This window comes from Panthera uncia, chromosome A2 (assembly GCF_023721935.1).
Source record: "Panthera uncia isolate 11264 chromosome A2, Puncia_PCG_1.0, whole genome shotgun sequence".
NCBI classification, from domain to species: domain Eukaryota; kingdom Metazoa; phylum Chordata; class Mammalia; order Carnivora; family Felidae; genus Panthera; species Panthera uncia.
Window position 1 is genome coordinate 108,214,477 of NC_064816.1, and position 13,181 is coordinate 108,227,657.

Sequence of the window (13,181 nt, forward strand, 5' to 3'; positions counted from 1 at the left end):
TTCAAAGTACTCTGTTTGCATTCATGTTCCCTGTGCTCCAACCCCCTTATATGCCATTTCTTAGATGATCTTCCCTTTTTTTAAAGTTTATTTATATATTTATTTTCCTTAAAAAATTGTTTATTATAAGGGAAGGGAAACAAAAATAATATAAAAACAGGGAGGGGGACAAAACATAAGAGACTCATAAATATGGAGAACAAACAGAGGATTACTGAAGGGGGTGTGGGAGGGGGGATGGACTAAATGGGTAAAGGGCACTAAGGAATCTACTCCTGAAATCATTGTTACACTATATGCTAACTAATTTGGGCGTAAATTAAAAAAAAAATGTTTATTCTGAGAAAGAGAGAGAGAGTGAGTGGGGGAAAGGCAGAGAGGGAGGGATAAAGAGAATCCTAAGCAGCCTTCGCACTGTCAGTGCAGAGCCTGATGCGGGGCTTGAACTCACGAACTGTGTGATGCCGATCGGATGTTTAAACAACTGAGCCACTCAAGCACCCCATTAGATGAGCTTCCTAAAGCACAACTTTCAACATGTGCCTGGGTCAGGGCCCTTTTGGACCCTCCATCACATAGAAGCTGAAGTCCAAATCTCTTTAAAACTTCTACATTTGACTTTATTCCTGAATCATTATCCAAATATATCGTAGAATACCAGATATCCTTCCTTCCCAGCTATACATAAAAATAACTAATTCAATTTCACTTCCGAATTTTGCAGTGGAGTTACTACCTCAATATTTCCCAAACTTTAGGGATTCTGGCACCTCGTCATTATTTTTCCATTACCAATTGCCATCTGAAATATTTTTTACTTACTATTCTCTGTAAATTCACTCTCATTTTAGCTAAGATAAGTATTGTAAAAGCAAATTTCTAGCAGTATCTTAAATGGGGAAAAAACAGCATCTACTGGAATTATTGGGCAATAAGTATAAAAATAAATGTTATTCTAATAGCTAAATTACTACTAAATACCTTTTGCCTGCTAAAATCATTGAGCTTGCTACTTACTTTATAGTTCTTTTTTTTTTTTTAATGTTTATTTATTTTTGAGACAGAGAGAAACAGAGCATGAACGGGGGGAGGGTCAGAGAGAGGGAGACACAGAATCTGAAACAGGCTCCAGGCTCTGAGCAGCCAGCACAGAACCTGACGCGGGGCTTGAACTCACGGACCGCAAGATCATGACCTGAGCCGAAGTCAGACGCTTAACCGACTGAGCCACCCAGGCGCTCCAGTTTATAGTTCTTATAAAGGAGAATGGAAAACAAGTGTTGGAAGAATTTTAAAGTCATATTAACAACAATAAAATTTTGTCCGTAAAAAAAATGGAAAGAAATTTTTAAAATACACTAACTTTCTCATAGCATTACCAATGTTATTAATTGTCCAGTCTATCTATTGTCCCAAATAATTTCATCCGTGCAAAGCTGGGAAATACTGCTCTAGATGAGATAGTCTCTTCATGTTTTTCTGCAGATTTCAGCTCCGCACATCCTTCCAGACCTGGCCAGACCTTCAGCACTTCCCACAGTGTTCTCTCAATATTCAGTAAAGGATGGCCTCCCCTTTCTCGGCTAATCTCTGTACACATCTCTTCACTCCATTTTGCTATTGACCGACTTACATAAAAGTTTTGAAGTTTATTTTTTTCTAATCTCTAATGATTACAGTTCAAGCAAAGATTTACGGAGTTCTTTTTAATCTCCCGATACTAAGCATCACACCTTCTAAGGAGGGGGAATTAATGAACAGTGATGGCATGAATGGCATGCATGATTAATGGATTAATACATTTCTCTTCTAATAGGTCAGGATTCCCTCAGGACTATGCATCAGTCACTCTTTAACTACAGGCCTTGCCCGGGGGAGAACATTGCAGGATTGATAGAAGTAGTTGTTAAATAAATAAATGACACTTCCTAGAGAAAGTAGGCCATAGATGGCATTGAAGGGCAAAAACAATGTGGCTCTTTTAGGTGGTATTTATCAAGTGCTTCTGCAGCTTTTCTTCTCCTATAAGTTTATTCTGGTACTATGCTGGGCTTGCTGACATAGCTCCTGAGAGGATTTAAATTCATGTGGTATATCACATGCAAAACTTCACACACTTGTCACAAACACTTGTAGCTCTCACTCTCAGTTATCACCAAATACCACAGGGAACAGTCTTAATAGACAGCGTGTATACATATGGTCTTTCAAGAAAAGATTTCCAAAAGTTCAAAAGTGACAAACTTTCAAGTTTCAAATCAATATAATTCCAAATTATCTTTTGTCCTCCAAATTAGCCAATACGTTTTAAGATAAGGTGGCGTTTAACAGATCCTGCCTTGAGACACATAAAAATAATCTGTTTATAAATTAACTACATGGGGGGCACCTGGGTGGCTCAGTTGGTTGAGCGTCTGACTTTGGCTCAGGTCATGATCTCACAGTTCATGAGTTCGAGCCCCACGTCAGGCTCTGTGCTGACACCTCAGAGCCTGGAGCCTGCTTCGGATTCTGTGTCTCCCTCTCTCTCTGCCCCTCCCCTGCTCATGCTCTGTCTCTCTCTGTCTCTCAAAGATGAATAAACGTTAAAAAAAATTAAAAATAAAAATAAATAAATTAACTACATGGAAGATGAGAAAACCTAATTAAATAATGCATTTGAGTTGTAACTAATAATTGTTGACTTCATAATTCCTAAATTCTGCACAATACCCATAAAGTCATATTTAACATCACTATTACAAATTGGAGATAATCACATAAAGTTAAGGAGAGGATTACCAGATACTAACATAGGTGATCCAATATCAAACGTGAAATTAGACCCTATAAAAATGGACTTAGACATTTTTTTAAGAATGGGACACATTAATAAATTGAAGGCACCAGAATTTTTACTATATGCTTTTTGATCTATTTTTTAAAATTCTACTGAAAAACACGTAACATAAAATTTACCAACTTGACCATTTGTGAGTGTACAGTCAAGTGGTATTAAGTATATTTACATTGTATACAACCAATCATCAGAACATTTTCAAATTGCAAAACTGAAACTCTGTACGCATTAAATATTTCCTATTTTCCCCTCCCCAACCCCCTGGCAACCACCATTCTACTTTCTGTTTCTATGAATTTGCCTACTCTCAATACCTCAATACAAGTGGAATCATACAGTATTTTTTTTCTTTAATCTGTTTTTGGGGCTTAGTTGAAACTTAATTTAAAAAAGCCAAGCTTATTGTCCCTCAGTTATTGTCAAATTATCTATTTAGTACAGCACATTATGCTAATTTCACCCTATTAACCCAATGAGGTGGATTTCATATTGACTCTACAAATGAGGAAACTGAGGCTTGACAAGGTGAAGCATCTTACCAAAGGTTACACACCTAAAAAGCAGTGGGGCCACCAAATCCAACTTTATCTGACTTCAATGCCCACAGTCTTTAATACACCTGTCTGTCTTTCGAAATACTTACAATTTTAGAGCATTTCAACCATCTGAAATATCTGAAGCAAGCCAAAGTGGTGTGTGTGTGTGTTTCTAATTTGACTTTGAATGTTGCATATCTTCTTCCCCTCTTTTTATAAATTATTTTACTCAAAATCATTTTTCAAGGCATTGCTCTATTCTGTCTCAAAGTTTATTCTAAACCCTGTCCCACACAATCACAGAATATCAAGTACCTTCCCTTTTTAAAAAAACAACACTTACAGTTGTGGAAATGAACCCCAGCTTCTTCATTTCAGGAACATTATTTTAGTGAATGGAAGTCACCCTTCCAAAACCAAGGACTCTCTTCAAACGTGTCTCCCTCTGTGTATGGTGCCTGACCTGCTGCTTATGGAGCCACCTGGGACTGGAAGTCCTCCTACTGTGACTCCAAGGTTGTCCAACCAGAAACCCCAAAAGGCAAAAGAACTACAATACCCACAATTCAGACCTCTCACCTGAAACTGGGAGAAGAGAGTGGATGGCTACAGTTTCACCCTAGGAAAAAGGGGTATATAAATGGAAAAGCAAAGCAGTAAAGTAAAGCATTAAAAATTCAGATCAGGTGGGTATATGTAAGAATAATTTATAAATATTGACCTATTTATATAAAAGGAAACAAAAGTGGTTGATGCTTGCCAGGTAAGAAGAAAGCTCCCTCGGTGTAGGCAAGGACTAAGAGCTGCTCATGCAAACAAATCCTCGTGCAGGGGTGGAACCTGCCCCACAAGATTCTCTTTGAGTGAGTCAGAGGTAAGGATGCCTCACTGCCTCGTAGAGCAGGTGAAGAGAACTTCCCTGGGGAGGTCTGACAAGCCTCTCCTACATCAGCCCTGTGATTGCCACTCAGAGATGTTACAGCCACAGTGGAGATCTTTCACCTTTGCATCTTACAAAAAATCCCCTGGATTTTTTTTTAATGTGAACAAAATGAAACCCTTTTTGATATTTCCTTCCGTTTTCTAATTTTGTGTTTTCCTTCTCTGTGTTTCCACATTATTTCCGGTTGCTCAAGAACACGAAAACTGAAGGGAAAAAAAAGAAAAATAAATGTTTAAACTTGGGTAAAATGAAAGGTGCAATAATGGTTTCATTTTTTTTTTCAACATTGGGAAGAGAGAATGTTAAAGAGAAACACACAAAAGCTGAGAAATGTGTTTCCTCCAATTGCTCATACAGCATCTTTTTCTAGCCTTTCATTTCCTACCAGGCAAAATCCAGAAAATGGATATAGACAAGCCCTGGAGTGGTCTGGGCCCCCAAACATAATAGGAAGCAGGTGGTTGAATGGTGACAAAAGAGAAATTTCTTTTCCCTTTTCTGCATTTCCTCTCTACCCTTTCTATGTGCTACCTGCCTAGGGAACACTGGGGCTCCACGTGCCCAAGCCACTTCACTCACACAGAGTTCTGTTGAACTTTCCCCTCGGGTGGTCCCACAATCCAAACTGAGATGTTCTCCCTTCCTTTGTCACAGGTCCTTCAATCTCCTGACTAGAACCTAACTTTCCTTTGTGTCATTTATGTTCCTTCCAGTACAAATGGCTCTCCTATTTCCCCAAACCCTATATATTTTGTTTACCGTGCTGTGTTTTTCTCCCTAAAATATGCTTTGCCCACCTTTAAATGTTCAGTTCTTTCCTTTCTTTCTCTCCTTCCTAATAAATTACATAATATTCTATCTAGTCTTGTCATAACACGTTTTATACCTCGTTTCATTGTTTTGTGTGTGTGTGTACACAGGCAGTCTTACCTTCCAATATGAAGGCAAGACCTTGTTTTATTCCTCCTTCACTAACTCAGATAAATAATCAGTGAATGAAATAATGAGATATTAACTCTAAGCTGGATGTTAATACCAATACCATTTCTATCTGTCCCAGAAAACAAACATTCACATTTAAAGAACTTTCTAAATGTCTCTATAGAGTACTGTTATCAGAGTCCCCCCCCCTCAACCCCGCCCCACATGGTCTAGTCTGGTGTGGCTTCCACAATCATTATTTGCAAAAAGGTAAGGTATTAAATCTATCATTTTAACTACTGACAGTTCCTGAAGTAAAGGCTTTCATGGATCAGCACTAATTGTTTCACCAGCTCTGCCCTGTCATGTCCTTGATTTTCCTAATACCTTCCCAAAGACTGGCCCTCAGCCCCATGACTGGATCTTGGAGACTGGGCCCTGCCTTCATCTATGATTTTTGATCACTAGTTCCAGAATCTCATGCTCATTTCTCCTGTAATCTAATCTCCCCACTCTGAAGAAATAGCTGTGAACTTTGGACTACTTTAAATAGCTCTTAATCACTAATCTCTCTCACCCAAGGAAGGGAAGTGTCTCAGCAGTAGTTAGTTCCTTACACCTCTGCTTATACGGGATTCTCCTGGTCCCCACACGCTACTGTGTCTTGTAGCTATCAGCCACTGTAGAGGAAGTAAACCTTCTAGAGCCTGCTGACACATAATGATATGTCTACGGACCATCAGACACAAAGGCAGGCTGGTGAAGGTGACTGTTGTCTGGAAAAGTCTTCTTTACTCTCCTCTATCACGTCATAAGGACTGTCAGTCCCTTAACCTGCCTATGAGAACATAATCTAAGCTATCTAAAGTTGGGCACAGAGTTCATCCTCAACATATACCTCAGTGTTTTTCCTTATGAAAGTCTTTTCCGGGGCACCTGGGTGGCTCAGTCGGTTGAGCATCCATCTTTTTCCTAGGTCATGATCTTGCTGTTCCCACTTTCAAGCCCCACTTTGGGCTCTGTGCTGACAGTTTAGAGCACAGAGCCTGTTTAGATTCTGTGTCTCCTTCTTTCTCTCTCTACCCGTCCCCCACTCATGCTCAGTCTCTCTCTCTCTCTCAAAAATAAGTAAACATTAATAAAAAATTTTTTTAATTAAAAAAAATAAAATTTAAAAAAAGAAAGAAAGAAAGAGAGTCTTTTCTGACCTCTTCACCCTTTATTTTTCTCCTTACATCTTTCTTGTACTGATTTACACAGATGTCTGCCTGGGTTAATATTTTGCCCATGCTAATCCAATACATTTTCATCTACTCATGAAATCATCATCACTTGCAACCATGATATTTATTGTACCTAAAAAATAAGTAGAATGTGGACAAATGTTATTTCCTGACTGATAGAAAATGGAAAGCCAACCCCATTGATCCCAGTGTGTGGTGAAAAAGCAAAACAAAGGCTTGAATGGAACTCTAAGGGAAGCTTCAATAGAAACATATTGGTAGGTACTGCTTTGCCCAAGTTGGGAGAGCTAAGCAGGTACTAACTATACCTATATACTTTTTTGTTTTTATAATTTTTTTAATGTTCATTTATTTCTGAGAGAGAAAGACAGAGTGTGAGCGGGGGAGGGGTAGAGAGAGAGGGAGACACAGAATCAGAAGCAGACTCCAGGCTCCACGCTGTCAGCCCAGAGCCTGATGCAGAACTGGAACTCATGAACTGCGAGATCATGACCTGAGCCGAGGTCAGGTGCTTAAGTGAGCCACCCAGGTGCCCCTACCTATGTCCTTAAATGTGGAAATGTGAAGGTACCAAGAGGCCAGGTGGACATGCAGAAGCCAGGGGCTAGGCAAAGAGGCTACACCATGCCTTTACAACTCTAGAAAAATGGTAAGAATCATCCACTGATGGATGCCATGCTTGTACAATGTTCTCAAAAGGCCCATTGGTCAAGCACCAGAATCAAACCAGACTCCACAGCAGCAGACAAGACCCAGTAGCATCACATGGGCTCCAGCCCCCCCTTCTTTTCACCATACCAGAATGTTATGTCTATCCTCCTACCATACACTCAGGTACCATTTTGGAAAGAAAACGAGACTAAGGAAAATGAGCAATTGAAAATTAAAAGGAGTCACCCAAAAGAATATTTAAGCTGAAGATTGTGATGTCCTAAATTGTGAATTTAAAATATGCTTCACCCCATCCACAATCTAATGGTGACAATCGACATGGAAGCTGAAGTGCCAGTTATTCATTGACCCAGCCATCCTGACAGATAAGAGCAAAGCACTTAGAATACCTAATCAGACACAGCCATCTGGGAGCTGGGATTAGGAATTGGCGACAAAAAGAATCAGGAACAGGGAAGAATCCACTCTCTTGGTGAACAGGGGCAGCAGTGTAAACACTGTCCCACTCTGAATGTGGCTGTAATGGCCATGGAAAGCAGGGTCCAGAACTCTTCATGTTGATCATACAAACTGTGATTTCTAGGGTTAGCAGAAACAATGAATGTATCCAGTGGCATTGTTTTGGCTGCTGCTCTGGCTTCACAAGCTGTGTGTCTGATTCTCCAGCCTTCCTAGAAACTATGGGGTGGGTGTGTTACTTTTCAATTTATATCAGCCAAACTCATTTGCTATTGCTTGGAGGCAAAAACTCTGATACATACACCTAACACAGCTCTTACTTTAATGACACAGACAGTACCTCTGCCTACTCTACTATTATTAAACTCCATTAGATCAAGGACTAGATCTAATTTAATTTCTAAATACCAAAAATTCCACAGTGTCTGGTCATGGTACACATTTGTTGACCTATATTAAACTGACCAGTAAAATAAGGAAGCCTTGCTTAAAGTTCCTTCTAACTTTATAATTCTCTGACTACATGGAAGCTGTCAGTAGCTTATTAATGCAGAGCTAATTTTTTTTTTCTTCAGCTGATTTGGAATTTAGACTTTATCCCCTCTCTGTGTCTAGTAAGAGAGCATAGCTAGTGATTTCCTGCATCCAGAGGGGGAAATCAAACACAAACAGTGGTTTGAATATGCCCAGGGTGTTACTTAATAATCAAAAGGGGATTTTCTTGGTATCCTTCAATGACCTATGTTAAATGTCACTCATGTTTGGTCTCAGTAGGACAAATATACAAGAAAAAAGTGATAGGAAACAGCCATATTCCCCACATGCTTAGATTTTTCCCAGTATGAGGTTATCTTGGAGAGAAAGGCCACATTTAAAGCTTAGAAGAAAGTTCCCCCTGGAGTTTTTTCTCTGTCGTCTTTCAGTATGTACTAACTCTCAGACCCCTGGGCAGCCTGTGACATCCGTTTTCTGGGTCACTTTGTCCCTGAGTCATGATCACACTGTAACTTTCCAAAAATAGTTAATAACTGTGCCTTTACCAGTTAATTTCAGTGAATAGCTCAATCATAGTGAAATGTTACAGCCAAAGTTAATTTAGGTCAGATTGATCTTATTTCCCTAGATTAAGTGAGCCAAATGGTCCTTACAATTTCATATTTTCCTTCATTACATCTTTCTGGCTTCTTATTGAACCATAAGATGAATCATCCATAAATTGACCCCCACCAAGCTGTAGACGTTTAGAAGTTGAGAAGTTCATCACTGTTTTCTTTTGTTCACTGCTTTCAGGATAACACACAAGAAAAACATGTGCCAACTGTTCGCACGATCATAAGATGTTTCCATGCTGCCCTTTTGCTACTAATCAACAACAGAAAACCCTCTGTACAGTTTTTTTCTGGAATGTCTTTGGATTACTTGCCTCCTAACCATAATCTAAAGAGTTGTTTTTGCTGACTCCTCTATATTTTTATTGGCACAATTGCCACTTTTATACCATAATCACTTTTTGTTAAAATCTTCAACAGTTTTTCCATCGACTTCCCTCAAACTTACATGATTTTCCAGAAATTCTCCAAAGTATATATGTGTATATTTGTCACTAAATCCTAAGAATAATGTAGAATTTTGATTAAAAGAGTGATTTTCTGCATTTACTTAATAGGTAACTTTGTGTGTGTGTGTGTGTGTGTGTGTGTGTGTGTGTGCGCGCGCGCACGTACTTTGGGGGAAAAAGAGTTTACTCTGACTTCCTGGTATACCAGATGGTAAGTTATTTGAGAGTCAAATATCAACTTTTAATTTTATTCTATAAACCTACAATCTAGAAGCCAAGACAAGGGGATGGCAAATATTCCTATCTCATCTGTTAATATGGTTTATATAATATGCTTCACTATATATATGTTCTTGAATATTTCTTTTTTTTAAATTTTTTTTACACTTTATTTATTTTTGAGAGACAGAGAGAGACAGAGCGTCAGCAGGGGAGGGGCAAAGAGAGAGGGAGACACCGAATCAGAGGCAGGCTCCAGGCTCCGAGCAGTCAGCACAGAGCCTGATGTGGGGCTTGAACCCATGAACTGTGAGATCATGACCTGAGCTGAAGTCGGATGCGCAACCGACTGAGCCACCCAGGCACCCCTGTTCTTGAATATTTTTAAATTTTACATAAAGACACAAAACATTTTTTTAATTTTTCTTTTAATGTTTATTTTTTTTGGAGAGAGAGACAGAGCATGAGTGGGAGAGGGGCAGAGAGAGATGTAGACACAGAGTACCAAGCAGGCTCTAGGCTCTGAGCTGTCAGCACAGAGCCCAATGCGGGGCTTGAACCCATGAACCATGAGATCATGACTTGAGCCAAAGTAGGAGGCTTAACTGACTGAGCCACCAAGGCACCCCAACACAAGACATTTTTTAATGTTAAGATCTATCCACATACCACTATGTGCTATGGACACCATCATTGGCATTTTTCAGGAATAGTTTATTTTTTCTCTCAATTTGAAGCTCTGTAATAAAGTAGCAGTATATTTCATACAATGGGAATACTGCCTCTTATCTTGCATGTTCCTAATAAGTATTGAACCACAGTCTCTATTCTCTAACTTGGGGTTAAGAGATTGAAATCCATAGAGACACAGGTTTATACAAGGTACAAAAATTCAGTGTTCTCTCACATAGAAAACAAGGAATGTCTTAAGTCACTTATCCACTATCCTATAAGGATTCCCATCTGGGATGTCAGAACCTATATGATGTTGGCTGCTTATATTTTCACACATTTGGCTGGTGCCAACAAGGGCATTTGAGTGTGTTTGTTTTTCATTGCAACCATAACAAATCACCACGGATTTAGTGGTTTAAACACAAATTAATTATCTTACAGTTCTGGGGGTCAGGAGGCTGACATGAATTTCACTAGGCTAAAACCAAGGTGGGAGTAAGAGTACATTCTTTTCTAGAAACTCTGGAGGAGAATCCATTTCCTTGCCTGTTTCAACTTCCAGAGGCCATCCATACTCCTTAGCTTAGATTCCCTTCCTCCAACTCTAAAGCCAGTAACACCAGGTTGAGTCCTCACAAGTGACAACTTTCTAATCTTGGCATCCCCTTTATCTCTGTTTCTGTCTCTCTGCCACTCTTGGTGTCTCTGTCTGTCTGCCTTTCTCTGTCACTATCTGACTCTATCTCTGTTTCTCTGTCTCACTCTCTCTCAGAAGCTGGGAAAGCAACTCTGCAAAGGACTCCATGATTATAGTGAGATCACCTGAGAAGCCCAGGATATCCAACCCCCCATCGTGAAGTATGAGCCTTAATCACATCTGCTAAGTTATTCCTGGCATGTCAGGTAACATATTCATAGGTCCCAGGAATTAGGGTGTGGACATCTTGGAGGGGCCATTACTCTGGCTATAATGCCAGTATACCACCTTGGGAAATACTCTATATGGTATTTTCGGATTAGAGCTGGACCCTGTACAGACTTCCCACTGATGTTGAAAGAAAATAGTTTTATTTGCACACAGAACCAATTTTAGAAGAAGATATATAATTGAAGAGGCATAAAGAAAGGCCTTGAGCCACCCCTCACCCAAACATCACCTGCTTCTCAGCAGTCACCCATTATCTAATTTTGAGAGACCTATGATTCAGTTCTAAAAGTGATTTGCTCTCAAGAACAATTCAATTCAATTAATTAAATAAGACCATATTAAAATGGAAATATACCTTAGAGGGATTGCCACCACAAAGATTCATTAGCCAACATTTTGTAAGGGATGGTTTATGAAATGGACAGAGTGCAAGAGGAATAAAGGCAGATTTAAATTAAAAAGTAGGAGTTAGCCTGTATCAGAGATACCATACAAAGTGCCTCTCCCACCCATGTAGAAAGGGAGTGTCTCTCCTGTCTCATGAAAGAATCTAGCCACAGATATACTTTTTCATGCCTTTTAACAGATGTCTCTACTGCTCTGACCGACCATTGATGACTGATTATACATGACTGGATTGAAAATTGATGTCCAAACAAAGTTGTCCATATGCAAGCTAAGCCACATTTTTTCACACCCTATGTTTGACCTGTCTGTGGTTTATGAATCAATTTGTCAACATTTTTAAGTGAAATACAGTATATGGAAATGAAATAGAATAAAATTGATCAGATAAATGGCATGGAATGAATAGAAGACACTAGAAAAGAATAGATGTGAGTACCTTGAACTAAAAATGGTGAGTGTTACTTCATTAAGTGTTCATTTCAGTGTGTGTGAGTGTGTGTCTGTGTGCATGTGTTTGAGTGTTTGAATATTGGATCAAATGTAAATTGTTTTGCTTCCTGTGGGCAAATTTGACAACTACCTAGCTAAATGGTGGTCTTATGAGGTACTCTGGCATGAGAGCTATGCCCAATTACACACACACACACACACACACACACACACACACATACACACACACATATATGATTGCAACTAACTAACCAATTAAATCATCTCTCTTATGGAATGCAAATGAAAAACTTCAACTAGAGCTTCGGGCTCTGGAGTGTTGCAAGACCAAGATAAACACCTTGACAAGACGGAAAATAGAAACCACAAACCAGTCAAAAGCTTAAGTAATATGCAGAGACTGTGGGAGTAGAAAGCAGCAGGGTGGAGGGGTGGTGATTGACAGTGACAGAAAGAAAGAAGCAGAGTAAAGTAGAGGTTAGTCACAGGAATGGCAGAATCACAGACTGCAAGTTATGAGATATACCCATTTATAAGGGCAAGGCAAGGTGAGCCGTTCGTCATTCCCACATTCAACAAATACTAACTGAGTGTCTACTATGTGCCAGGGACTGTTCTAAGAGCTGAGAATACTGCAGAGAAGAAAACAGACAGAAATCGATGTCTTCATAGTGTCTATATTCTAGTGGTTGTATACTGAGTTGTGCCCCAAATTACATTTAATCATACAAATGTCACAGTGACTTCCTGTGTTCCTTCATGGTTCTCTATCCTTTCAACACACCTTCAGTGTTGTATTTCTTGCAACATGAAAGAGCCTAGTTAATGAAAGAGACAAATAAGAAATTGATTACTTAGAGTTTTGCCCAGGGCTAATTCTAAATATACCAAAGTCTCACAATGGAGAGGATGAGCTAAGAATTTGCCTTTTCTTGCAGATGGCATCAAGAACAAAACAGAAGAATGAAATTAACTAAATAAAATAAAGTTTCCATCATTGTTTCTTTTTCACTCATTTTCATTGGTTATTTATTTATTATATTACAAAAATATTCAGTGTCAATTATCTCTTATTTTCTCTTGCATTTTCTTTCATATTCTACCTCTTTTCTCTCATTAGAATCCTTTCTCACTCACACACCTCTTAAGTCTCCCCCATTTTACAAAAACAGCAAACTTTGTTGCCAAGCAACTGTGATAATCTTTGCATCTCATCATTGATAAGCTGTAGACAGAAACTCTATATACTTGCTGTCAGTTTTCTTACCTTCTTCTCAGTCCTCAACCCTTTCTAATCTGAATTTTACTACCATCAAGCTCTCCTTATGG

The 13,181-nt window shown here is 39.1% G+C and overlaps 1 protein-coding gene across 1 annotated transcript in view; it reads right to left on the bottom strand.

The window, feature by feature from the left end:
- Positions 1-4,030, bottom strand: part of MACC1 (MET transcriptional regulator MACC1) — a 68,067-nt gene extending 64,037 nt beyond the window's left edge. The window contains exon 1 of the mRNA XM_049641597.1: positions 3,719-4,030. The gene's annotated coding sequence lies outside the window, so the exon portion shown is untranslated. The remainder of the gene's footprint in view (positions 1-3,718) is intronic.
- Positions 4,031-13,181: the final 9,151 nt, after the last annotated feature.